A 23,445-nucleotide genomic window follows, 5' to 3' on the forward strand; every position below is an offset into this window, starting at 1 on the left:
TTTCTTCTGCGGTGTCTTCATCACGGCTTTTTTGCAGGGGCAGTGGCGTAGGGCGGGGGGAGGTGGACCTGGGTCTGGTGTCACACACAAGGATGCGTAGACTTGGAGACCAAAAGGACACGCGTGTCGGTGGCCCAGGGAGCATCCCACTGAGGTGTGCTATGTAAATATGCAATAAACATGCAAATGGCTTGCGTGGGTGGTGGGGGGAAGGGCAGGTGGAGATGTGGATAGTTCAAGTGTTTTTTGCTGTGGTTACACAGCGTGTAGCTGGGAAAAAGGTTTTATTTTAGATGAATAGGCGTTGGCCTGGTATAGATGTGGGTCTGGTTGCTGCTTTGTGCCTGCTCCCGGCATATTTAGCGCGTTTTTGTGGTCCCCAGGGTCTGCAAGGACATCTCCAGGGGGAGTGCACCGGGTAGAATTATTTCCCAAAGGAATACACCCCTCCCCTGGAAAGGACGTGGGGTGAATCCTACACAGCAGACATGAGCACGTCAGGGCTTTCTACTGTTTTGCAGGAATGCTTCTGGAAGAATCCGCCCTGGTGGCAGAGGCACGGAGAAGGGATGGGGGATGGGATGTTTGTGAGATGCTGGTGCGCCTTTCTCCCCCGTCCTGTGACTCCGTGCAACATAAATCCGTGCAAAATAGATCCAAGCGCTAATAAGGTGATGACACTATTAACACTTATTAAATATTAAGGGTGGCGTCTCCTGGAGGTGGCGTCCCTTGGAGGTGGCATCTCCTTGAGATGGCATCTCCTGGAGGTGGCATCCCTTGAAGCTGGCCTCTCCTGGAGGTGGTCTCTCTTGGAGATGGCATCCCTCGGAGGCGGCATCCCTCGGAGGTGTCCTCTCCTGGAGGTGGCCTTTCTTGGAGATTGCATCTCCTGAAGTGGCCCCCCTTGGAGGTGTCCTCTCCTGGAGGTGGCCTCTCCTGGAGATGGCATCTCCTGGAGGCGGCATCCCTCGGAGGTGGCCTCTCTTGGAGATTGCATCTCCTGAAGTGGTGTCCCTTGGAGGTGGCCCCCCTTGGAGGTGGCCCCCCTTGGAGGTGGCATCCCTTGGAGGTGTCCTCTCCTGGAGGTGGCCTCTCTTGGAGATGGCATCTCCTGAAGTTGTGTCCCTTGGAGGTGGCCTCTCCTGGAGGTGGCCTCTCTTGGAGATGACATCTCCTGGAGGCGGCATCCCTCAGAGGTGGCCTCTCTTGGAGATTGCATCTCCTGAAGTGGTGTCGCTTGGAGGTGGCCTCTCCTGGAGGTGGCCTCTCTTGGAGATGGCATCTCCTGGAGGCGGCATCCCTCGGAGGTGGCCTCTCTTGGAGATTGATCTCCTGTAGTGGTGTCCCTTGGAGGTGGCCTCTCCTGGAGGTGGCCCCTCCTGGAGGTGGCCTGGCCAAGCGGGGTTGAGGCTTGGGGAAGCCTGCCTGTGCTTCCTTGCGTTTCCAGTCCCTGTGGGACAACTGCTTCAGCTCCTTGGCTTTGCTCACAAGACTTCCCAAAGGCAGGAAAAGTGGAAGATGCCACGTTGCTTGGCCAAGGTGGCGACCGGGACCCGGGAAGGGTTATTGATAACGGGGAAAATCAAGATTAATAATTCTAAAAGTAGCGTAGGGAAGGAGTAAAGCAACAGGGCAGTGCTAGGACCAAATAAATCCAATCGGGTCCTCACCGTGTCAGCGTGCAGCCCCCGAATGCCGCAGGGGGAATTTCCCACGCGCAACCCTCAACCCGCTGGAAAAGCAGCATAATTTTGCTTTTTCTCTATTTTTTGGGGGTTTTCTCCCTTCTTTTTCCTGGCTTGGCACAAGGCTCACCAACCACCATCTGAGGGAGGTTGTCACTTTGAGAATAAGGTTGGTTCAAGAGGATGCCGGGTGTTGAGATGCAGCTAATTCGGTCGGACGCGGCAACCCGGGGGGTATCGAGATGCTTGTGCAAATACTCCGTGTCGCCGTCGTCATTACGCTTTACTTGCTGGAGTATAATCCTCCCCTAAAACGCTCGGAGAGATAAGATCATGCCTTATCTTTCGGGTTTGCTTTTCCATTTCCATTTTCTTTGCCTTTGTCTGGGAGCTTTTGCACCAAAAAAAAAAAAAAAAAAAAAAAAAAAAAAAATTAAAAATATTCTGCATCTCAAAGCATGTTTGAATTTAGCAAGAGGCTGGTAATGCCTTCCCGGATAGATGCTGCAGATTTTTCTTGCATGTCTAATAGTCATTATTCCTCGATCTCATTTGCTTTCTTTTTTTTTTTTTAATTTCGTTTTTTTTCTTTTCAGCAGTTTGCAAAGTTTTTTTACAAAAGGCGATTTGCTGGCAACCGCCGTGGAATACAATTGTTGCTGCCTTTTAGGTGGTGTTCAAACGGACCTTTAAAATCATCCCTGTAAAACATCAATTTATCAAATAATCCTGAAAAAGAGACTGGAAAAGGAGGTTTTTTGAGATTTTTTTTTTTTATGTGTTTATTTATTACTACTAAAAGCTCGCAGAATAAGATGTTTGTGCTGGGTGGTTCTGTTTTGCACCTGCATCCCTCCGTAAAACCACTGAGGGAATTAGAGGGATTAAATTTTTTTCCTTTTTTTTCTCCTTTGCAAATATTCTCCCCCTCCCCCTCTGTGGGGTTTTGGTAGGGGGCTGGGTTTGTTTGGGGTGGGGGTTTGGTGGGTTTTTTGGGAGGGGTTGGGGTGGGGTGGGTGGGGGGTTTGGGGGGGTGATTGTTTTTGGGGGAGTATTGGGCTTTTGGGGGGGGTAGGGTTTTTTGGGTGAGAGTTGGGGGATTTTGGGGGGGTGGGGGGGGTGGGTTTTTTTGGGGGGATGGGGTTGTTGTTTATTGGGGTTTTTTTGTGGGGTAGGTTTTTTTTTTTGGGGGGGTGGCGTTTGGAGGGGGTTGGGGGTTTTTTTTGAGTTTGGGGTTTTTTTGGGGGGTGTTTTTTGGGAGAGTTTTGGGTGGTTTCTTTGGGAGAGTTTTGGGGTTTTTTTGTTTGTTTTGGGGAGGAGTTTTGGTTTTGGCGGGGGGTTGAGGTTTTGGAGGGGTTTGGTTGTTTGGGGGTTTTTTTGGGGGGTGAGTTTTTGAGAGTTTTTTGGGGGGTTTGAGGGTTGTTTTTGGAGGGGGGGTTGTTTGGGTTTTTTTGGTGGGGTTTTGGGGTTTTTTTTTGGGGGGGAGGATGTTTGGGGTGGGTTTTTTGGGGTTTTTTTTGTTGTTTTTTTTTTCCCCAATGTGTTCTCTAATGGCATCTGTGTGGCTATTGCTGCAAAATGTCAGCGCCGGCATCCCTCTCTCTGTGTGTTCGTTCACCTTGGGAGCAGGATGAATTCAAAGGTCGAGTGGGGGAGGGGTGGGGAGTGGAAATCACCTCCTGGGACCCAAAGAGCCTGTCGGCAGCGGCAGAAGCTGCTGGAACTTGGCACGAACTGGGCTTTGTTGGCAAATGTGCCCCTTTCCCCTAGTAGAAGGGGAGGGAGCAAACAATGACGCCTTGCAGTGGCACGGCGCAATGCGCCTCCTCCAAATATTTGGGAGGTCAGTGTGGTAAGCCAAAAAGCATCTCTTGGACCCCCTGGAAAGGCAAAAGGAGGTAAAGTAGTTGATGGTAATGGTAGAGTTGCCCCATGCCTTCCTTCAGGAGAGGTTTTACGATGAAGGACGCATAAGGAACCATCATGAGTTCCCAAAATACGTGGGGGAGCGAGAACTTGAGCTGTGAGAACATCCTGAGGCTGGTAGGAGCCTCACGGACCTGGTGGTCTCCCGTGAACCTGGTCAAGGGTTTGGGATGTCACCCCCTTTGTGGTCTTCCGTTGAGATGCGCAGAGCAGGAGGGGAGATTTCGCTTTCTGAAGCGTCAGAGCCAGCTTTCCTGGCTGCCGGCACGACGGCTCGGTGCCGCACCACGATGCCCAGGTGGCCACATCGGATTTTCATGGGGTAGATGGGAATAGGGGAAAAAATACGGGATTTTCATGGGGTAGATGGGAATGGGGAGGGTGGGGGAAATATGGGATTTTCATGGGGTAGATGGGAAAAAATATGGCATTTTCATTGGGTACATGGGAATGGGGGGAAAAAATATGGGATTTTCATGGAGTAGGTTGGAATACGGGGATAAACTGGGTTCATGTGTCAAAGCCACGAACATATTCCGAATCCCTGGCACAAGTGGTGATGGTTGCTGCTCCGGACACAAGCTTGTCCCGCTTTGCAGCGTCAGCTTTCACAGCCAGGCAAACCACAGCGATTCCCACAGAGATCCTTTTCCTTGGTCATCTTTTTTTTTTTTTTTTTTTTTTCTTTTTTTTCTTCATTTTAAGCCAACAGCTTTGTGGCATTAACTAATTGGCTTTAACTTTGCGGGAGTTAAAGCAAAATAAATCCCCAGGTGGATGATTTTGTTGGGAATTAAAATGCAGCCGGTCGTGGTAGATGACTGGAGTCGGCTAATCCTGATTTGCAGCCGTTGAAACCGGGATTAGAAGCGGTCACACGAGGATTAAGTGCAGTCTGAATAATCTACGAGGAATGTAATTCAGATTAAATAGTTTGTGTTCTTGTCAAGGCAGCATGTTTTGGCTTATGGCATCTCTGCGTGGCGTGCCCTTCCCTCGCCTTTCTCAGAATGAAAAGAAAACTGCTGCCTTGAGTCACAAATTTTCCCCAGCAGCTTTTTGTCTTTTTTTTTTGTCTTTTTTTTTTTTAAAAATTTCCTTTTGTATTGTGCTTGGTGAACAGATATTCACATTCCACATTTCCCCACACCGTAAAAATGTGACGTTTATAAAGAAAATAGTTAAATTATTAACCAAAAATCCAGCCTTGGTTAGGGGAAACAAAGTAAATCGGGGGGAAAAAATATTTATTTGTTCTATGTGCTAGAAATTGTGTTGTCCCATGGTGGGGTGTTGCTCGCCCACAGAGGTGGAGCAAGATGAGCAAAGCGAGTGTTTTGGGCCTGAGCAGAGACAGAATCGCTGAAGATGCTCTCGGTGGGTTTGCTGGGAATTCAGAGTGGGAGGACCTCGTTGTGCTAGCTGGAGCAGTGTCATCCTGCTGGCTCCAGGATGAATGTCCTACAGGGGTGTTGACTTCCATAGGTGTCTTCTTTTTCTTTTTTCCTTCCCTCTCGTCACGCGGTGGCTTTTCCCGCGCTCCAGGGCTCCTCTCCCCCGTTCCACATGGAGGGATGCTGTGGCTGCTGATGCTGACACATAAGCCGAGAGCCCAGACTTACCTTGGCACATGTCTGGTTACACTCGGGCAGCCTCCTGGATCATCTTCTGATTCACTTCCCACTTAAAATGTGCTGGTTTTAAACCGCTTGGGGCTGTGCAGCACCGGGATAAACCACGAAGCCCTGCAGCGATGCGCCAAGAGGCAGCCAGATGATGCGCCGGTTTGTCATCACCTTGATTCAGAAGAAGCTTGGTAGCTTGCCAGATTTGTGATGTTCATCAAAACCTCTCCGTTTTGAGACAGCCCGTTTGACCCCAGCGCGGGTAGTGCTTGGGAAAGACCTCAGTTGTACCGTGCCACCCCAGTGCAGGCTTCGTGGGGTGCCACGGAGGGGAGGGTGATGGTCAGGAACCTACGTGGCTCTCATCCATCGTCGTTGCAGGTGGTTTGATACACTCCCTTGTCCTCAAATGATGAAGGATTCAGGTTTACGCCACGCGCCGTCTTCTCTGCCCGGGAGAACAGAAGAATTTTGCTTCAAGGGTTTCATTAACACTTTTCCAGGTGATATAATCATTTATGTGAGAGCAGGAGAACTTGCTAAAGGGCTCTTAATGAGCCCTCTCCACTGTAATTTCATAGGATTGCAGCCTGGATAGTGCTTTTTCACATGTTAAAGCAGCACTTGCAACCCCAAATTAGCCCCCGGCTGCGAGCTGAGGGGTCATTTTCCACTAGAGAAGGAGCAGAGTAGCCCCCACCGCTTTCTGGTGGGCTCACCTGCTTGGCACAGGTCATGTCTGAGCCACCAGGTGCTGGTCTGCGCCGCTCGCTCAGCATGCGGAGCCCTACAGCATCGTGCCCCTCTCTTCCCATTTAATGAGCATCCTTCAGCTGTAGCACCCTCCACGCGCTCCGGGATTGTCGCTTTGGCCTCTTCGTGTGCTCGCATCCTTGCTCTCTTCAGCTGCAGTAATTATATGCCACAGATTGCAAATTGTGACCTCTCCGCCTGGCGTACATTTTCCTTGCGTCGGTCAAAAGATGTGACTTGGACGCTTCTCTGTGCAGAATTATGCGATAGACGCGCTCTGTCCCACTTTGGCCTTTGCACGATCCTCTGCTGCCAGGATCATGAACCCATTACAGTATTCAGATAATTCGTCTTGCCCTCGGTAGTCTGATGCTTAACACGACGCTCTCAGAACTGGGGATGTGTAAGCGTCGCTCCACAGAGGGACAATTTCTTGGCCATCGCAAGAAAAATGCGGTGTGCGTGACATGCGGCGGGTCCAAGATGCAGCTTTAGGAGCGAAGCCACTCTGGTGCCTCCTTCCCAACGTCTGGCTTTTGCATTTTGGAGGCTTGATCCCAAGCGAGCCGCCTGGACGTACGGTCGCCCGTACATGGGAGAGGAGCCCTGTGCAAGCCACGTCTTGGACTTCACGGGGGGGATTTTGGCTACCAGGGTCCACCAGGGGTCTTGAGAGAGGATGACTTCTTGTCTTGTCTCTGCCGAGGCTGCGGTCCGTTCAGCGGTGGTTGCGGTTGCTTTTGCCTTTCGGAGCAATGCTTCTCCCCAGGTTTTTTGGACGTCTGTAGCTTGTGGAGTTGAGCTTAGGTCTGAGCTGTCATCTCCTCTGGCTCAGCCACAGGGAGTTACTCTTCTTATTATTGTGCCACGCGCTTTTTTTTATGTTGGTTGGGCTTTTTTGGTTTTTTTTGTTTTTTGTTTTTTGTTTTTTTTTGGCAAAGGATACTATTAGAAGATAAATTATGTTTAAGAGATAATCAGTACAATTAGAACAACAGCAATAACATAGATTTACTGGAGCAGCGCAGCTATTTATTAAGTCTAAGTGTGCAGGTCCTTAAATTCCAGTTGGGATTTTGTTTGTCTATTGTTCTGTTTGTACTCGGCATAATACCAGGGTTGGGTTCTCTGCCAGAAACAATTCGGAAGATAAACTGTTCCATCCATGAAAACTTCAAACAAAGGTGGTGGGTGGGTTTTTTTCGGGTTTTTTTTTTTTTTCTTCCTTGAAGACAGAGTACTGGGTGAAACAGCCCCTGGTTTGGTTTTGGTTTTTTTTTCAAGCTGAGTTCGTGAGCATAAAGATGTGATGAAAAGGTCTGATCTGGCTTGATCTTAAAATTGCAGCTACCTTGTTTTTCCTCGTTGAGACACGAGCCTTCAGACTAATTTAGTGCAACTCGCTCCCTTAGCAAGCTCCGCTATTGTTACTTATTTTGATAGCGCCGTGAGGTTCTGCTTGCGTGTGCGCAAAAGGCACAGAAGAGGCAGTTTTGCAGATAAAACAAGGTTACTGTAGCGCAGAAGGAGAACCTGGGTGGTTTTCCATCTGAGCAAGGAAGGGGAATAAATACCTTCCACATATGCAATATAAATGTAATATAAAATACCACAGGCAGGACGCGAGCGCCGGAGCAGCCCTGCGGTCTGAGATCTCTAACCCCAATGTGAATTTCTACAGGTGCCACCCCGAAAATTTTAACTTGGGGTGTGTGGGCAACAGGGATGGTGAGAGATCCCCAGCAAACTCGCTATCTGCAGAAGATCCAGGCTCCTAAAATTAAAATTTGCATTATTATTTCTTTAGCTGTCCCCTAATTTTATCCTTGCTTCTCAGGATCGTTGCTTTGACAGGTAGATGTTTTCCTCTACGTTTTAAAATTTGGGGAATTGCTGCTTACCAAAGTAGAATAATTAGAATCGCTGAGGTTGGAAAAGACCTTTGAGATCATCAAGTCCAACCTTTAACCCAGGAGTGCAAAGTCCATGGACAAAGCGCGTCCCGGAACGCTGCGCCCACACAACTCCAGGGACAACTCTAGTGTCTCCACCACCTCCTTGGGCAACCTCTTCCCATGCTTGGCCACCCTTTTCCATGAAGAAATTTTCCCTAATATCCACTTTGAAACCTCCCCCGGTGTAGTTTGAGGCTGTTTCATCTTGGTTTGTTGCTTGTTCATTGGGAAAATAGATGGACCCCCACCCACCCACAGCCTTCCTTCAGGACTTGTGTGGCTTTTCCTGCTTTTTTTTTTTTAATTCTTCTAATAAAATTAGAGTCCAGGTCCTTCAGCTCTACAGAACCTTATGAGCCCAGCAACCACGTTTATAACCCACCTAAACAAACGCAAGTAGCAGCTAGCATAGACCAAATATTAATGGCAGGGTGTATTAAATAAATTAAAATATTAATGAAAATTAAATTTAATCATTTGAAAACTGGCGCAAGGAACATGCCAACCGCTTGCCGGTGGTCTCGGGAGTCCTAAGGACAACCTCCATTCCATTGGCTGGATGATAACTCTTTCCCTTGGATGTGACCTTACCAATAACAGTCTTCTTGGAGAAGACTTGTTATCTTTTTTTGTTGTTGTTGTTTTTTTGGGGGGGCAACAAAACTTGTGGTTTTGGGGGGTTTGCGTAGCTTGTTCACCAAGCAGGTTGGGAAATGCTACGCGCCCGCCTCCTCGAGCCGCTGAGATGCTGTGGCGCGGCTCTTCTCCAGCACCTTCATCCTTGGCAGGATGGAACCTCACGTCAGTCGCGTTGCCCACCGTAGACATGAGGGAGTTGGTCTGCTGAAGGCATCCCAGCTCTTTGCTTTCTACATTATTTCCTTCCCTTTATTTCTAGTCATCAAACCAATGAGGAGGATGCCATCAATATATATCTATATTATTTTTTTTTTTTTTAGGAGCCTGCCCTCCTCTTCTGTATTGTCATGGTCTTACTTGTTCTTCTGAATCTTGGGCTTTAAATTCTGCTGCTGCTCAGTCGTTCCCAGCTCGGTCCACCCACTGCAGTTACTGGCTTCCTTAGCAAGGCAATTAAACTGTCTATCAGGCTTCAAAAAGGCTTTTGCTGAGATTTCACCCCGTTCAGATCTGGCAGGAGTTTTGAAACAGACAGGTGTTTTTTGTTTTGGTGGGTTTTGTTTGTTTTTTTTTTTTTGGTGGGTTTTTTCCTTTTCTTTTGAAATTCCTCATCCTTTCTTCACTTTCCTGTGCCAGCAGCTTATGTTGCCATCTCGCTGTTGACCCGTGATAACCCCTTCTGTGCCTGCTTAGCGGTGAACAGTCAAATCTATATTGCAATTAAAAAAAAAAAAAAAATATATATATATATATATATACACACACTGTGTTGAGGAGCTGCAGCATGGCCCAAAGTAAGGTAAAAATTGTGACTCGTCATGCGCCGGCAGTAACGATCCCCAGCAGCGGTGTCCTGACACTAATTAACCTTCCCTTGAACTCGCATTACTGGAAAAGCGAGAGATGAAGGGCACAGAATCCCCGACGCCGAGCCGCTGCAGGAGGCTGGCAGCAGCTTTTTTAGGATGGAGATGTCTTCTTTTTCATCTTGGGGTGGCTTTAGTGGCCCAGATTCCACCTCCTGGGGCAAACAGCCGGGAACGATGCGGTCGTGCACTTTCCTGAATCCTGGAAGACGTGCATGACCCGACCCTGCAGCCCTTAAGGGTCGCGATGATCTTTGGGGGTTGATCCTGCTTTTGGATAACCGCACAGATTTGGGTTCCTTAAGAGGCTGCAGATGTTTGGAACCAAGAATTCCACCACCCTCCTCCCGTCACGACCAACTCCTGGAGTTTTTCTTCATTATTTCTGGCGCATCCGTGTTCTCCTGGAGAGCTCTCCATTTCTCTAGTAGCCTAAAACTAACAAAAGCCACCTACTAAATTCCTGGAGTTATATGCAAAACAGGATAAGCAGGTAGGAAAGAAGTAGGAAAGAAACTTCCACAGTCCATAAATAAGAGGGAAACCTCTCTTGACGTGTTGTGATGTGGCGCCGTGCGCTGGTGGCCAGGGCAAGCTTCTGTTGCCAGTGGCGAGCACTAAAACCTCATCTTTGAGATCTTTCTTCAGCATTGATTTTAAAAGCAGCGCTCAGCAAGCATCAAATTATTAATCCAACTAGTAACTTCCCCGTTTATACCTCTTCAGGTGTTTTATTTTTATTTTTTATGTTGCCCTACCAAGACGCGTGATGTGAAAATGAATAAAGCAGAGGGGCGAGCCCTGGGTTGTTGGTTTTTTTTAATTACTGCAAGGGCAACGGGAAGGAGGAGCTGGAAAGGTGGGGAAGAAATGGGGAAGCTGTTGCAAGGCTGTGTGTAGCCCCCAGAATCTGAGTCGCCACCAGGTCCAGTTTGGCCACTCACCGTCTGTCGCTCGAGGCGCGGGGGAAGGGACGGGCTGGTTTGCAGAGTTGCAGCTAAATGAGGAAAATTCCCACCTCGGGGGCCGCCGCTTCATTGGAAACTGACCTCGCAGGAATCTCGAGGAGGATTTCATTTCCGTCAAATAGGTACGGCGTTTTAACTAGGACAGTTCTCGTGGATGTGTGTGTGTGTGTGGGGGGGGGGGGCTTGGTCCAGTTCTGTTGCCGAGCAGGATGCGCCGCTTCCACGTGACGCCTGGTGGGATGCAGGATTTCAGAGCAGAGAGGCTCCAGCGTTTCCCAGGGGCTCGCTTTGATGGATCCTTGAGGGAAACGTCCGCGTGCCACTTGATTTGAAATATAGTCAATATAATGTGCTTTTGCACAGGCAGGATAAATAATATAATTCCTGCTAATGGAACCTATTAATAGCCTGGCATTTGGAGATAGCTTATGAGCACTGGGTTGCGTGGTGTGGTAGATCTAAATTAATTGTATTTCCTGAGCTTTCTCCTTGGGCACTTGGGACATGCTGCCTTGTTTTATGCAGTAAACCGTGGAATCACGGAATAGTTTGGGTGGGAAGGGACCTTTCAAGGTCATCTAGTCCAACCCCCTCCGTAAGCAGGAACATCTTCACCCAGAGGGGGTGGCTTGGAGCCCTGTCCAACGTGACCTTGAACGTTTTCGGGGATAGGGCATCCACCACCTCTCCGGGCCACCCGTGCCAGTGTCCCACCACCCTCATCGTACAAAAATTTCCTCCCTACGTGTAGTCTAGATGTTTGAGCCTGTGTTGCTCGTCTGCAGCTTTTAATTTCTGGAGGAAAAGAGTCTCTTAACAATTTTTGGCCAGTTTAGAAGAAGAGCTTCTGTGAAGATTATGTTGAGATTGGCTGCCCTTTCTGCTTTGCCATGCCATTCAGTGTTCAATCGCTGCAGCTGCTGCCTCTGCCGCGATATTGTCACTCCTAATTCTTCTGATGAAGTGCAATTCTGGAAGAGAACATAACCTCTTAATTTCAGGACAGATGGCCGCTTCAGGTTGTCCACATCACTGCACTGTGAATCCCAAGGGAGAATCCATTCCCCCACGGGCTCCCGCTAATGAACACGCAGGAGGTTCCCAAAAAGCAGCGCAGGGTGGTGCAGGTTTGATGCTCAGCTCAAAGGTCACTTTGAAGGTAGAACAGCTTAAGCTCCTCCCGTTTTCCACCAGGACAGAGACCCTTTTGTATTCCATTAAGGCGCTAAGAGCGATGTCCTTGTATTTGGTCATCCATGGAAATTAAAATAACAGACAAATCCCCCCTAAAAAAAAAAAAAGCGGTGGCCGAGCATTTTTGCCCTGCTACCACCTCTTCACTTTCCAGAGATGGCCATTTCAGAATGAAGTTCATCTGAAAGAAAATTTTTCTTCCTTTAGAGCAAGAAAGCAATTTTTGGAGAACACAGGGCATTGACCCAAATAGCAGTGGGAACGCGTGAAGCGCTGCGGTTAGAAAAGGCAATGGTCACACAGCCAGGGTGAGCAGTCCTCTAGTCTAACACGTTAAGGTTAGATGTTAAGGTCACCTACACCTACTTTGTTTGCCATCAGGTAATTAGCTTTGATATTTTGTGTTTTGATATTTTTCTGTGCTCGCAGCTTGGTTTGGCACCATAGGTTTTTGGGAAGTTATCAGTAGGTTTTTATGATTCAGAAAATTACTTTAAACCCCTGTCTGTGTTCTCAGGCAGATTTGTTGGGCACATCTTGCCCCGTGCGTGCGGGTCTCTGTGGGAAGCATCACTTAGGGGTGAGCACACCGGCACAGGTGCGAGGGCGCTTGGTCAGCAGCAACATGATGCTGCGTTTGTGCGTTGTCCTGCGTGCCTCACCTCCAGGCATTCCTCGCCTCCAGGTATTCTTCAAGGAAGATGCTCCAGGGTGCTGGAGGTGGACAGCAGAAGTGCTGAGGTCAACCACCGCAAGCTGGGGCTGGGCTGGGAAAAGCTGGTGCATCCAGTGGCTGGAAGCTGGGGTTGATACTGGGGCTCTTCCCCACCTCCTGGTTTTACTTGCATTGCTGAGTTACTTGCATTTACTTGCATTTCTGAGTTATTTGCGTTTACTTGCATTTCTGAGTTCTGATTTACACGTTTCTCCTGCACGCTCACCGAAACCTGGGAGGGTGTACGCCTTAGATACTGCAAAGGAATTGAATCTTGAAAAGTCCAGTTTATTATTAATAGCTCACTCCAGTTTGGGATAATTACTCACTGGAATGGAGTTAATCGTATAGATTGTTTCAGTAGAACACCAGAGTTACTATCTCAGTGCAGCCTCTGAACATCCTTGTTAAAAATCTGGAGTCCTACTGAATGTGGAGCATCCTACGGAGCGTTCGTGGAAGAGGAGTTTACACGTGCTTCGTGGCTCCGGTGGGATGCGGTACCTGCAGGTCAATTATCCCATCGGTGATTAAAACACCTACTAGTTTCACACCGGCGGTTGTCGTGAAGGTGCTGTGCAGTTCTTCAGACTTTTCATTTCAGAGCAAGGCAGATCGAGGAAAAATGGATTAAATGAGACAAAAAGATAGAAAAGACTTTGTTAGGCTTGTTCCCAAACAAGTGCCCAGCAATTAACTGCGCTTGGCTTGTTAACTTTGCTGCCGCTGCTTTTCTGACCCTTTGGGAGTGTGTGTTGCTTCAGTTCCTGGTTCTTTCTCTGGTTAGATCTGGCAATTCTGCATTTCTTTGTCACTTTTAATGCATTTATTATTTTTTTATTATTATTTCTGCTCTGCAGGGAGGGTTAGACGTGGTTTTAGGGAAGGCATGTAGCCTCCATGACCTTTTTATTAATTTTTTTCCATTAGTGCATCCATTGCTATTTTCTCAGCCAAAACCAAGGCTAACGTTAGGACCTTTAGTTAGCAACCTGTGAAGAAAAAAAAAGAAAAAAAAAAAGTTTTGAGGTCACCGAGGTAAGGACAGCGTTGGACACGCTTTTATTTCTAACGTCTGCTCAACTGGGGTTAGCTGGAGTAGCACAACATAATTTTATGCGAATATAGCAAAAAAAGGGGCTGGAGCTTTGCAATGGTTATCTCCCAGCAGCGAGCCGCCAGGTTTCCGTAACGCTTTGCACAAAGTGGAACATCTTGTAGTGCTTTTGCAAAGCGTTTAATTACTGGTAATGCTGACGCTTGTGTTTCTCAGGCCTCACGTTGAAGGCGGTAGAAGAAACAACGATATTCTTTACGTTTTAAAAACACTTTTGGAAACCTTGGAGAGCAACGCTAAGCTTCTGGAAGGTCAGGAAAAAAAAAATCCCAGGGGCATCCGCAGTGGAGTTCAACTGTACCCTTGTGTTCCTCAGCCTGCAGAAGTTATTTTCATAATATTTTAATAATAACTTTATTATTAAAAAGGAAGGCTATGATCAAGTAGGCTTTTAACAGCCAGGCTCTGAGGTGCTCAAACATTTCCACGGGGGAGGGGTCTGTGTTGTGTCAGTTTTTCCCTTTTAAGCTTTCCAGGGTGAGGATTTAAAAAAAAAAAAAAAAAAAAAAGCGGTGGTGTAAACATAGCGGTGGTGTAAATGTAGCGGTGGTGTAAACGTAGCGGTGGTGTAAACGTGGTGGTGGGTTTGTGCTCCAGAAGACCCTGTGCAAAGTGCCGTGCTTTAAAGCCTGGTTCCACGGGAAGTTTGAATCGTAGAATCCTCATGCAACCAGTTGGGGTTGGGAAGGACCCTCCAAGGTCGTCTGGTCCCAACCCCCCTGCAACAAGCAGGGACACCTTCTCCTGGAGTGGGTTGCTCAGAGCCCCATCCAACCTGGCCTTGGATGTTTCCAGAGATGGGGCATCTCCCACCACTCTGGGCAACACGTGCCAGTGTCCCACCACTAAACCACGCTGGTTCCCCCAGCCTGGCCCCGCAGCAGAGATGCTGCAGCCCTCGGATCATCTTCGTGGTCCCCTCTGGACCCATTCAGGTGGGTCCGTGTCTCTCCCATGCAGAGATCCTGCTCAACTCCATGCAGAACGTAGCCAAGAGAGGTTGAACATCCCACTGGAGATGAAAACCAACGCGCGTCAGGAATGGTTCAGGCGTGGTTGATCCTTCCCATGCATAAAACAAGACCTTGTCAGTTAAATTGAATATTTACAGGGGAAGGGAGACGACTTACAAATACCATGAGAATCGTACCGCGGCGTACTCAACGGGCAAGAGGCACGATGTACCTGCTGCGTGTTGTATGAAGGGCAAAAAAAAAATGTTTCCCCAACCAATTCCAGTTTCTACGTGTAGGGTAATTGTGCGAAATAACGATACCTGTGGAGCTGGGCTCCCTCGTGCTTGCCAGATGCTAAGGAAAAAAAATAAAAAAAACTTAAAATGGAGCTTTCTGGTGCTCGTGTAGTGCCAGACAATTCCAAACACTCTTCAATTTTTCATACTAATTCACGTAGTGTGGAGCCTTCTGGGAGGATGAGAGTGGCGAGACCCTTATTCAATATTTATAGCGGTGCTTGCTCTTGCCCTGGAACACCAGCTCGTTTTCCTCTTGAGTTAGGTAAGTTCTTAGCGCTGGAAGTCGTTGCGTAACGTTATTATTAATTTTTGAATGTTGTGGATTTTTTTTTTTTTTTTTTTGCTGGTGGTGTCGGCTATCTCTTCCGATTTAACTGGAATAAGGTGTTTAAAGGAGATGGCTTGTTTTAAAATTACTATTTTTATTTAAAATTAATTTATTTAAAAATAAATGATGTTTAAAGGAGATGTACTTATGCAGAACATAAGCAGCGTGAAGGTGCAGCTACGTGTAGCGTGTAGAACCAGGTGGGGCATGGTACGAGCTGGTGGTGTTTAACATCAAGAGGCACTTCCCGCCTCCTTTTCTACTCACAGGCTTGACCTCCAAGAGAAGAAATAAGTATTTAAAAAAAAAAATTAAAAAAAAAAAAAAACGCAAAAAAACCCCAAATCCCCAGCCAACCACACGTGGCTACAAACTTTTTAAATATTCAGCCAAGCTGAGCACTGTAAAACACTCCCAAAGATGTTCAGCCCCATGCTTCCCCGTTGTTTTTTTTTTATATATATATATATTAAAATATATATATCATATATATATAAAAATATAAAATATATACTATATTGAATATATTATTTAATATATATATAATATATATTTTTTAAAAAAATATATATACTTTGCCTCCAAGCGCTGTCATTTAAGGAATTTCTCCGATGGCGGTTGGTGGATGGGGGATAAATAAATAAATAAATCCTTTTTACTCCACCTGAGCCCTGCAGAAGCAGCCACCGTGGAGGATGGGTGATTAATTAATTGCTGAATCCCCCCCTCCCCCCCCCCCCCCCCTTGGTCTCCTGCTGGGGGTCACGATCCCCCCGTTAGAGTTAGAGCGAACGCGATTCAGCCGGTGTGTCTTAGCCCGGTCTGAAATGGAAAACTTTTTATTTGTTTGTTATTGCCCGGGTCGTAAAGACCAAGCATGTCATCACAAAGAGGCTGCCAAAATTAAGACAAGCTACAAAGCCGGAGTTAATTGCCCCTCGTAAATATTCTGCCTCCGCTGACAGCTCCTGCGGGACGCGTTGCGCCTTTCGCGGTTTTCAAATCCCATTCACAATTGTTAAAAAAAACCAAAAACAACAAAAACAAACACGCACAACCCCCCAAAAAAACCCCACCCAAACCTAAAACACAGGCTTGGTTTTGTTTGGGTTTTTTATTTTATTTTTTAAAGCCTTCTCCCCATCCTTCACCAGGTTTAATTCTAGCAATAAGCAAAGCTCTAGAGGCTCAGGCTCCCGGCGTCGGTTTGTCTCCTTAGGTGACCTTTTTTCTCCTGCAAGATTTAAAACCAACATTTTATCAGTCCTTTTTGGCTGCTCCGGAGTAAATTTTGCATTTTAGTGGGTTGTTTTTTGGGTTGGTTTTTTTTTTCAATTTTTAATTTTTTTTTTATTATTATTATCATTACTACTTTCCCCACCCCCCTCTGGTTTTTGATGTTGTTTGTAGGACTCCGTTGTCTCACCGCATTTGCAGGATGTCAGTGAGCTCACCCTCCGGCTATCTCAGCTTTTCCATCCTCTCCTTCTTTCTGGGAGGATGATGAGCATCCCGCAGACGAGGTGCTCTCTGGAGGCCAAGAGTTGAGTGGCTTTTGGGTTTCGCCTCCTTTATAGCAAATGCTTGTGTGATTATAGAGATTTATTCCCTTTCTTTTGCGGATTTTACGTCTATCCATCTGTCCTGCTGGAGCACTTGAGCCTCCCTGTGTAGAAAGACCACAAAAAAAAAAAAAGGAAAAAACCCCCAAAACTCTTAATTCTCCTCTTCAACTACAAAGCCCAGATCAGTCTCGTATCTGAGGGATGCTTAGTGGTCAGGAATTAATTGCGATACAGAAATATCGTCTCTTGTGGCGGAGGGGCCCCTTGCACGGGATTCATGTTTCAGAAGGGAAGAGTAGCCTTTTAAGCATTGTGTGGCAGATTATGGCCTAATTAAATATTTAACATTTAGTTCTGAAGGGAATGGTGGTAATTTTTGATGCTCAATTTGCTGCAGCCTTTGAGGAGCTCGATTTTTTAAATTTTTTTTTTTTTTTTTTCCTTCCCCCAAACGCTTCTGAATCCTTTATCTACAAAGGTCAAAGTGACACTTCGACATGCTCGTTTCTTTTATTTCCCCAGCCCGCCGCCTCTTTTGTGTTTAGAATAAAAATGTCAATCTAGATTAACCTTTGGCACCCTCTTTGTCCTTCAAAGGCAGCGTATCAGCTTTTCTACATGCCCTGGCCGGTGACAAATGCAGCGTAAACTGGAATAAAACTCACGCACACCATCACGTGGCGGCACGCTAGCTACCTTCACACAGTGGTTTTTGGTTTGCATGGGTGCCTGAAGTGTGTATTAATTGTTTTGATGAACTTTTAAATTTTTTTTTAAACTAATGTGCCATCTTAGAATATACACCCAGCAAGCTCCGTTGGATGGAATTGCTTCTCCATGTGTCTTTGCCTTGCTACAAGATTTTTTTTTTTTCTATCTGCAGCACAAATAGGCTTCTGGAATGCCATCCCACTAATTAAGGCAAATTAAGAGTGATGGCAGAGCTTGTTGGGGAAGTTCCACGTGTAGCGTGGCCCATCAGGAAGAAGCACACTGGGTTGCGAACACTCTTGATGGCTTTATGTTAGTAAAGGGAAACCCTCCGCCGCCCCTCGCACCGGTGGGATGCTCTTATAGGCAGCGGTCCCGACGGGTGCGTCGGTGCCCGGCAGGTCTGAGGCGGAGAGAGGAGCTGGGATGGAGGAGAACCCAAGAAGTGGCGTCTTGGCAGCATCAGGACCATCGCTAGGAGCTGTTTGCCGCCCCTCCCCTGCACCTCTGGGCTGTGATGCTGAACCATTTGGAGAAAACAGGCGAGTTGTCCATGAGCACGAAGGTTCAGGGATACCTCATGCTTGTAAATTTGCAATTTTGTCCCTTTGAGTAGGGCGCAGGGATGTGCCAGTCTTTACATCTGCTGTATATACATGTTTAACGGGCTTGTTTCTTATTGATTGATCTCAGCGAGGTTTGTTTTGGGTTTTTTTTTTCTTTTTCCCCTACAAACTTCTGATATCATGGCACCTATAGCTTCCAGATTTTCTGCATTCATCAGGGAGGGCAGTTGGGACTGATCCTGCTTCAGGCTGATAGAAGAAATTGCGAGCCAGGAGGAAAGGAGCTCACAGTAAGCTTTGGAAAATCGTTCTGAACAATTGCAATTAAAAAAAAAAAAAAAAAGTTGTTAATCTTGATGCCGGGGGGTTTATAAGTCTCTTTGGAAACGGCTCCATGCTGGGCAGGAATACATGGCTTTGTGGTAGGGTTTCATTACTTCATGAGGCATGCAACAGAGACTGGCTTTTTTTTTTTTTTTTTTTTTTTCCTCCTTCTTCCCAGCTCTGCGGTGGATTTAAGTCCCAGCAGAAGGTCGAGGCGATGGGGAACCACTGAATAAAGCCTGAGTGTTGCAAAAGCAGAGCCCTGCCACATGTAGGTTGCGTTTTGTTGGTGGTTCTCCGTCCTGCTTCACTTGCCGTGCTGCCTGCGGGCAGTGGATGCTCTTTGCAACGGCAGTCGAGCTCGTGGGGCTACCAAAATTAGTTGGGATTCGGGGGTCCTGCTTTGATAGATTATGATTTTTCTAGAAACGGGCAAGGAACGTGTCGAGTGGCACAAACCAAGGAGTTTTCTGCTTATCTCAGAACCTCGGCTTGCCTCTGGGCTGGTGGTGGCTGAGCCCTGCCCCGAAGCCACACGTGCATCCAACGTTCCGAGGATGCTCAGCTCCCACCTGACAGCCCTTGCAGCCCAGCATGGCTGGTCCTCTGTAGGTGCCACTGCTTTAGAAGCGCTTGGAGCTGTCGGAGATAAAGGCAGTCGCGTGCTCTCGAGAGACGTAAACGGTGATGGAGAGGGAGAGCGAGGAAGTATCGCTGCCGGTTTTCGGCGCAAAAGGCTTCCCGGTGGCTAACGAAATGGCTTTCAGTGATGCCTCGCAGAGCTCAGCCGCTAAAGCGCACTTTGTTGGGTTACAGAAGAGTCTTGCCATCCCGTGCTTGATGGATGATTGCCATCCATGATTTTGCTCAAGCATACCTTCGTTAGTGCCAAATGCAGTCGTTCAAATGCATTAATCCTAAACCAACCCCAGTGTTCCCGTTAATTCCTCAAATGCAAATGAGCGGGACCGCAGTTTAAGCGCGAAGAGTCTTTCCTTTTAAGCAAAGACATTTATTTAAAGTCTGGAACGGTTCGAAACAGCCTCCTCGTTACTCAGGATTAGATTTTGGGCACCCGCAGGGGGGTAACTCGATTTATTTTGCACCGTGCAAAGACAAAAGCAATTGTGAAAAGGGAAAAGAAATAAATCGTAACATCCTGATGTTCTGTTGATCTCCGCTCCCCGGTACAGAGTGGGGAAGGAGAGCAATTAGCTTGACAAAAGTTGCGCGGAATTGTGCTGCTCGGGGGCTAATCTCCCGTGCGCTTACCCCAACAACCGGGAGGAAAGGAAGCTGGAGAAGCACCAGATGTTTCTGTAGAAAGGGAGATGTGTTTTTCTCTGCAACCCGCTTTCTTCATATTGAACCAAAGGTGATTTTCATCTGAATATTATTCTTTTGTTAACGTACTGTCTACAAATACTATCATTTCTTTGTCAGCGTAATGACATACCTGCCTGCGTACATATCGAGCATGCAATTTTATGCTTGTTAGACTCTGAATGGTGGGAACGGTGGTGGCATGGGATTTGTAATGAAATTATTGTCTGCCAGCCTTGTTATAAGTGTCATTAGCTGTCACCAATTGTAAAACATTTTTGGCTGGTTAACGGGTGGAAACAGCAGAGTTGGTAACACTTAGTGTCGAACATCTCCTCCGAACAAACGCCCGATCGTAGTAGGTGATCACTTCATGACTCTATGTTTCGCGTCATAAAAATCCCACTTTTCCCTCTTCCAGCCATGCAAGATAGAAGAGCTGATGCATAATGATTTCTTTGTAAGGCGGCGGCTCTGCGACGCCTAGTATCACAACCCGACGTTGATTCAACAGTGACTCAAAGCGGAGAACGCTCCAACCTGAGTCATCGGCAGCATCTCCTGCAGCTGGTCCTTATGTTCATCCCGGTGGGTTCCCGTGCTGCGGGCAGCGCTGTTGGGTTTGAGGTCGCGATTCACGTGGGATGGGCGCCGGGATGACATTTTAAGAGGATGCCAGGAATTGCTGAGAGATGCTTTCTCGGTAGGGGCAGCGGGTGGCACCGGGGGAAGCAGCTGCTCTTCTCGTCACGGCAGCAACAGCAGTTTATAGCGTCCGCGATGCGCAACATGACGTGGTGTAGCGGTGGGCTCGGCAGCATTCGGTTTAGGGTTGGACTCGATGGTCCATCCTTAAAGGTCTTTTCCAACCTGGGTGATGCCGTAATTCTGGATTTTTATTGGTCGGACTCGATGATCTTAAAGGTCTTTTCCAACCTGGGTGATGCCGTGATTCTGGATTTTTATTGCCGCTGAAGGAGCCTGCAAGCGAGGTCGATGTTTTTTAATTTTATTGTTCCCTGCTCAGTCTCTCTCAGGGTGCAGGGTGCCAGTCCTCCACAGATCACCCCATGCTTAATGTCGCAGCTGAGTGTATTTCCAGATAATATCAATTACTTCATCGATTCATCAGACTAATCAATAATCAAATAATATCAATTAACCAGAGTGCGGTCTGGCGAGTGTGAATTAATATTCTGTCATGATGACGAGAAAGGGAAAGCCTGCAGAAGTGGTTTCAGAAGGCAGTATTAGGTGGAATTATTAGTACTTATTATTATTTATTAGTAGTAATTATTAGTCATATTTATTATTAGCAGTAGAGAAGCTGCTGTAGCGTGCGCGGCAGGTTCTGGTGGGTTTTGTTCAGTTTGCATTTTGACGGTGGGATGTTACGAGCCAGTAAATCCCAGCTGCTGCTATTTCTTCTGCTTTATCCTGAAGAAGTCCCCAACTGGGGACTGCGCGCGTGTGGTTTTGTTGTAAAACCGGAGACACACACCCCAGATCTCATTTTCCAGCCTTGTAACGGTGACCCAAGTGCACGAGCGCAGCACTGGCACTTCCAATTGTGATGCTAAAGCTCCTTCCTATGCAGGAGGTTTTATTAATTCATAGCGAGATAATTCTGCAGAACTCCAGATTCTCCTCCGCAGAGAAAACTCTGCAGTTCTCCAGGTACTTCCCGAACATTTGCCTTCCAGCTTGGAACATCGGGAAGATTTTTACAGCCCCATTAGGAAAGCTCACGTAGCAGTGGTGGAACTGGGTGGTGGTGGTGGTGGTGGTGGTGGCCATTGCAGGTGGATCCCCGGCTGATAGCAACTGGGATTCTGCTCTGGGAGGCACTGGGAAAGGGCAGCGTTGTCCCTTTCTGCCAACAGCAAACGCTTCTCTCTAAGGTTTATAAATCCGTGGCAAATGTGCTGGAGCTTGTGGAAGGGGATGATGATTAACAGAGGACTCGGCGCGATGAAATCGGTCCTTCTGAACGGCCTGACCGCTACCGAGTCCCACGATTAATGATGTTAATTCTTTTTGCACGCGGTAAAATCATTGGGGTTTTTTTTTTTTCCATTTGCTTTGCAGAGAAAGCAGGTGAGTACTTGCGGTATGAAGAATCGTTTCGCATTCAAAGACTTAAGTCATAGGTTTCTAAGGGGGGTGGGGTGGGGGTGGGGTGAGTTCCCCTTCCTCACATCTGACCTTCTCTTACCCTCCTGCCGCTGCTTGTTGTCACTCTTCCATTAAGACAGCTCGAAGAGAATCCGTGAGTCTTTTTTTCTTTTTTTTCATGGTGTAACAGAGCTGTCCCAACGTATTTCCTCATAGAGATGGAGTGTTCCATGGTGATGGAACGCGTGTAGCTTTCCAGCGGCGATACAACAATTTCTTCGCAGTTCCTGTGCAGCAGGAAAATGCTGCTCCGGCAGCCTTGACCGATAAGGCGAGATCATCCAAGAGGTGCCGTGAAACCTGGGACATGCTGGGACGATTTCTTCTTGCAAGGCAGGCTGGAGGCAGATAAGCTTGGAATCCTGGGCTGTAAATCTTCATCGTCCTTAGGTTTGTTCGGCACGGAGGGCTGCAGGGGGTTGTTGCTCCCCAGGTGCAAGGCTTTGCACTTCTTCCCCTTGTAGGACTTAATAAGAGCTGTCAGCTTCTTTCTGCAGCTTGTCGAGATAAGCAGCTAGTTGCGCTGAATTCGTCGGCAGAAATGCCAGAACTCGCTGGTGTTCTGTAATCATCGCTCGGAATAGAGCCGCTAATCTCACGAAGGGAAAAATCACAAATTTGTTAATTATTTTTGGGAGACGCTACGGTCGCTAGTTCAGTGAGCGCAGGGTGAATCATCCTCGCTGATGCTTGTGCGAGTGGTTTTACTGGAAAACACGTGAACGTGGGGCTGGGGTGGGCTGTGGACATCCCCCGGTGTCAGGTCACGGAGCGTTGCGAGTGCGATTTGTAAACCCAAATGTGGACGGTGGCGGGAGGATCTGGGGGAAGTTTGGTGCAGGGTTGGCTGAAGTGATCCCGAGGTGGCTGGAACCCCCTGCAAGGGTCGCGCGCCCCTCTCCAAAGGTGCCATGCGATGGAAGGAAGTGGCCATCGCCTCCGTGTTACACCAGCACGAGTAGGATCCTAGAATCATCATAGAAGGGTTTGGGTTGGAAAGGACATTTCAAGGTCAGGGACATCTGCACCCAGAGCAGTTTGCTCGGAGGCCCCGTCCAACCTGACCTTGAACACTTCCAACGATGGGGCATCTCCCACTGCCCTGGGCAACCCGTGCCGATGTCCCACCACCCTTGTAAAACAACTTCTTCCTTATGTCTAAGCCCGAATCTCCCCTTTTCGATGTAAAGCCATTCCCCCTTGTCCTGTTGCAACAGGCCTTGCTAAAAAGTCCATCCCCATCTTTCTTACAAGCCCCCTTGAAGTATGGAAAGGTTCCATAAGGTCTCTCCAGAGCCTTTTCTTCTCCAGGCTGAACAACCCCAGCTCCCCCAGCCTGTCCCCACAGCAGGGCTGCTCCAGCCCCCTGCCCATCTCGGTGGTCCCCCTGGACCGTGTCTCTCCTGTGCTGAGGACCCCAGAGCTGGGGGCAGAATCATCTCCCTTGACCTGCTGGCCAAAGGTAGGAAATGCAAACACGGTGCTAAAAATTTTGTTGAAAAGTTCTGTGCCTGAGGGCTGCCACCAAGCTGGTTGTGTTTCGTGCAGCTGGTGCACGAGTTGGTTGTGTTTCGTGCAGCTGGTGCATGAGTTGGTTGTGTTTCGTGCAGCTTCTGCACGAGTTGGTTGTGTTTCGTGCAGCTGGTGCATGAGTTGGTTGTGTTTCGTGCAGCTTCTGCACGAGTTGGTTGTGTTTCGTGCAGCTTCTGCACGAGTTGGTTGTGTTTCGTGCAGCTTCTGCACGAGTTGGTT

The 23,445-nt window shown here is 47.8% G+C and overlaps 1 protein-coding gene across 4 annotated transcripts in view; it reads left to right on the forward strand.

Annotated features, from left to right (window-relative positions):
* LOC308056028 (leucine-rich repeat and fibronectin type III domain-containing protein 1-like protein) overlaps positions 1–23,445 on the forward strand; it is a 57,168-nt gene that overhangs the window by 10,682 nt on the left and 23,041 nt on the right. The window contains exon 2 of one of the 4 annotated variants that reach the window (XM_080370789.1): positions 19,940–20,106. The exons of the other annotated variants lie outside the window; for them this stretch is intronic. The gene's annotated coding sequence lies outside the window, so the exon portion shown is untranslated. The remainder of the gene's footprint in view (positions 1–19,939; positions 20,107–23,445) is intronic. 4 annotated transcript variants of the gene reach the window in all.

The sequence above is a fragment of the Falco punctatus genome (genome assembly GCF_963210335.1).
Source record: "Falco punctatus genome assembly, chromosome: 22".
Taxonomy (NCBI): Eukaryota; Metazoa; Chordata; class Aves; order Falconiformes; family Falconidae; genus Falco; species Falco punctatus.